Source organism: Pteropus vampyrus, unplaced genomic scaffold (genome assembly GCF_000151845.1).
Source record: "Pteropus vampyrus isolate Shadow unplaced genomic scaffold, Pvam_2.0 Scaffold551, whole genome shotgun sequence".
NCBI classification, from domain to species: Eukaryota; Metazoa; Chordata; class Mammalia; order Chiroptera; family Pteropodidae; genus Pteropus; species Pteropus vampyrus.
The window spans coordinates 39,117-43,487 of NW_011889332.1; the positions used below are offsets into that span (position 1 = coordinate 39,117).

General features: G+C 39.8%; 1 pseudogene across 1 annotated transcript in view; it reads right to left on the minus strand.

The window, feature by feature from the left end:
* Nucleotides 1-1,122: 1,122 nt before the first annotated feature.
* LOC105308116 overlaps nt 1,123-4,371 on the minus strand; it is a 23,227-nt pseudogene continuing 19,978 nt past the window's right edge. Inside the window, exon 5 of the transcript XR_002777942.1 lies at nt 1,123-4,355. The product of XR_002777942.1 is annotated as a zinc finger protein 160-like (transcript). The remainder of the gene's footprint in view (nt 4,356-4,371) is intronic.

The window sequence follows — 4,371 nt, forward strand, 5'->3', positions numbered from 1 at the left end:
TGCCAACCCCACTTTTCTGCCATTCCTGTTTCTCTGCCTTCTGCCCTGATGATTGGGAACTGCCGCCGGCCACGTGGAGCTCACACACCCTCAGGCAGGGCTGTTCAGGGAACTCGCCGCTCCTTCTCCCCTCCCCCTCCTCCTACAACTGGCTCCTGCTGTGAGAGGCAGCTTCTTTGTTTCTCCCAGTCCACAGACCAACACCCGGGATTCTGACTCGTGGTAGCTCTTATGTGGAGATCCCACGCTCAGACGTGCTGGTGTGCAGTCTGGGTGTTTTTTGTTCAGTTTTAGATGTTCAGCTTATTGTTTCAAGGAGAGAGATCTGAGGATGTCTCTCATTCCGCCATGTTTTTCCCTTATTCTATTTCTTGATGTTTGATTTCTGACATCTTTTAAGCCTCACTACCACCTCTCCCTGTTCTGCCCATCTGAGAAAGCTGATAGTACAACCTGAGAGCCCCCTCCTTTTATACCAGCTAGAAATTCAAACCGTAAGTGGGTACTTTCAACCGAGTCCTACCCTGTTCACACCCTAACACACTTAATAGGTCACCATTCCCCATTCCCTCAAGCCATTTCTTTATCAGCAGGAAGTCTACCATGCTCTCCTTAAGAAGCTTTCTATGTAACAAGTTATCTCTTGTTCACCTATTTCACTGAGTGCTCCGCACTCGAGATTTTTTTTCCTTGTTTCTGAAATTTTCTTTGATTTCATAATTTTTCCACATTGTTACAGTCCTGTTTTTACTTCATGTAAATCAAGACGTGTGACATGGGTTTATTTGGGCACAAAAAAAGGACATAAAGAAACATAACCATATGGTGTATATTCATGATTGAGAAGAATTTTTAAGGGATCAGAGTCTGAAACTGCAGTGCTATGGTATTTTTGTCACAGCCCAATAAATGTCCTGGGGCAGAGTGTGTAGAGAATAATTGAAGTGCAAGTTCCAAGTATATAACCACCAAATTGTTCATTCTTTGGTCCCATGATGGAAGGAAATTGTTATAGATTCCTTAAACCTTGAGAGCCTAATGGTACCTTGTTAGTTATAAAGTATCCTATGAAGGTGGGATTAAACTGTTGGTAGAAGAAACATGACCCAATGTTCTAAAAAATGATTTTTTAAAATGTTTTATTTTCTTAAATACAACAGAATAAGATTTCAATGCATTGGTGCCCTCACATAATCATTTTTATGAATTCTACATTCCATTTTTATAAGAAAAGGACAAACAAAGAGAACAACTTGGACAGGAATTAAAAACAAACCTCTGGGTATTTTATAAGTCAATACAAATCCACTTTCACTTGTACTTCCTGTTAGTACTATGTTCAGATGGTGGTAGTCATAACAGTGATCTTGAGACATTGAGAGAACATAAATTGTCTGAGATTTGACTGTGACTTTGCTCTGTAGTAGATTGTTATGGTTGTGTCCACTCAGCAACTCTTTCATCTGAAATGACTGATCTCCCCATCAGTTGAGGACTTTTGTCACTTTTGGCCACTAATAAATCATCTCCTTTCCTAAATTCCCATTTCCTTTGGAAATTTACCCTCAACTATTGTGTTCTGAGTTTCTGGTTGGTAAATCGAGGGATATTCTCTCTTATGGTAAGGAGAATAATGACTGCACCCCCAAAAGTGTCCATCCCCTGATCCTCAAAACTATGTTATGGCATATGGCAAAAGAGAATTAAGGTCAGTGGATAAAATGGGGAGATTGTCCTGGATTATGAGGGATGATTAAATTTTATTAATTAAAACACAAGACATAATACATTCTGAATAAAACGGCAAAAGGAATGCCAATAGTTAAATGTGAATCAACCACATGCACATTCTGTTCTGGTTCTTTTGATTAAATGCCCCTCTCAGATAACAGCTCTTTCTTCAATTTCCGAAAATAAAACTAATTTCCCACTAGTTTTTGATATACAACAGCTATTGCTACTCAACGGAGAAACTCACCACCATTTCTTCTCTATTATTTCTACTACGTAAGTGCTCCCTAGTAACCTACCACTCTCTTCCCATGGAAAGCTCAGTCCCTTAACGTCTGGGCCCATTTGTTTCATGGTCAGTTCGTAGAGCATTCTTTTCTATGACCTACAGTGGCCTGTCTGGAGAAGGGGACCAGAATAACCATGATAACATACCATAGTTTTACACTATTCTCTGCCTTCCCTGATGCTAATTCATACAATAATAAATATGATAATCAGTCTTTGTTTATCTAGGGAATATGGATATGAATGAACTATATCCAGAGAATATGGATATGAGTGAATCATACCCAATGAAGTTAGCCCTTTTACTCTGTAAATTCTCTCCCAAAGACCATCATGAAAGGCCTGTAAGGAAGGCATAGGATCAACAGCCCTCAAACTTCAGGTTAAGAATCATAAATAGTAAAAGAGTCTTTTCAAGAAAACTCAGATAACTAAATATTACAAACCTAAAAATAATGAGCTGTGGGGGTGGATCCACAGTATAGTGGTTAGCACGTCTGCTTTACACGCAGAAGGTCCTGGGTTCATGCCCCAGGTGGAGCCATGGACCATACCCTGGTGTGCCAGGCCTCGGGCGCGCCAGGCCCCAGGTGCGCGCTGCAAGAGCGTGGGAGGAGACACCCTGCCTTCAGAGATCCAGTTCTTAAAAAAAGGGAGATGGCAACATTCGTAAGTCAGGGGTGGAAGTATGGGGGGAGGGGGGCGGCAATTAAAGAGAGGAAAAAAAAAAGAGCTGTTTGTACACATCCTGTCCCTGTGACATACAGCATATCGTGAGTTTTAACATTGTTTGACTTATAATTATTCTGCAGTATGTAATAACACAGGTTAATCTCAGAACTAGAGACTTATACCTATTACAGAATTTTGAATGGGTCAGTTGTGAGAACTGCTTAAATTTTTTACCACATTCATTACATTTGTAAGGATTCTTTCGAATCCCAAGGACACATTGTATCTTTAGTATTTCGAAGTCCCATATATTTGTATACTTCCTGTCCTGCATGAATTCTATTGATCCAAATGCATAGATGTTTGATGAAAAGCATTATGACATTCATTACATTCGTAAGGTGGCTCTCCAATATAAATCCTCTGATGTCCCAGTTTTGATCTTTGGGTAAAAGCCTTAGTATGCACACTACTTTTGTGTGGTTTCTCTCAAAGATGTATATTCTGATGTCTAGTGAATTGTGAACCTTGAGTTTAAGGCAATACATTTGTTCTTTCACTAGTATAGAGTGTCTGATGATTGGTGAGGTGTGAGCCCCAAGTAAAGGTTTTGCCACACATGGCATCTGTAAGGTTTCTCTCCAGAATGAATTCGGTGAATCCTGAGGTCTGACCATTATCTAAAGGCCTTGCCACATTCAATACATATGTATGGCTTCTCTCCAGTTATGTAATTTTTCATGAAGCCCAAGGTGTGAACACCTGCTAAGTCTTGTCACATCCATTACATTTGCAAAGTCTCCGGCCAATATAGACTACTGGATGTTTGTTTAACCTTGAGTGCATACCAAAGGCTTTTTCATACTCATTATACTTGTAAGGCTTCTCTCCAATATGAATTCTCTGGTGACTGACAGGGTGTGAATTTTGACTAAAGACTTTGCCATGGTCATTACATTTGTAAGGTTTCTCTCCAGTATGAGTTTTCTAATGATTTGCAAGGTGAAACTTTTGACTGAACACCTTGGCACAAACATTTATATGGCTTCTCTCCAGTATGGATTATCCGATGTGCACCAAGGGGTAGCCTTGAGTAAAGCTTTGCCACACTCGTTACATTAAAAAGATATCGCTCCAATATGTTTCCCAAACATTGATGTTTGGGTAAAACTTTGCCACACAGTTTAATTTGTATGATTACTCTATAGGGTATATATTCCTGTATCTACTAAAGAGTGAGCACTACTGTAAAAATTTTTCCATATTTGCTGTATTTGTAAGTAAGAATTATTTTGGTGAACACTGAGTTTAAGGCAATACCTAAAAGCCTTGCCACATCCACTACATTTGTAAGGCCTCTCCCCAGTATAGATTACCTGACGGTAAACTAGGCAAGAACTCACACTGAAGACTTTGCCATGCTCATTACATTTTTAAGGTTTCTCTCCAGTATGTATTCTCCGATGTCTTGCAAGCTGTGACGAGTGACTAAAATCCTTGCCACACACATTACATCTGTAAGGTTTTTCTCCACTGTGGACTACCTGATGGTAAGTTAAGCTTGAACGCACGCTAAAAGCTTTGTCACACTCATTACATTTGTAAGGTTTCTCTCCAGTATGTATTCTCAGATGTCTTGCAAGATGTGAAGAGTGACTAAAGTCCTTGCCACACTCATTA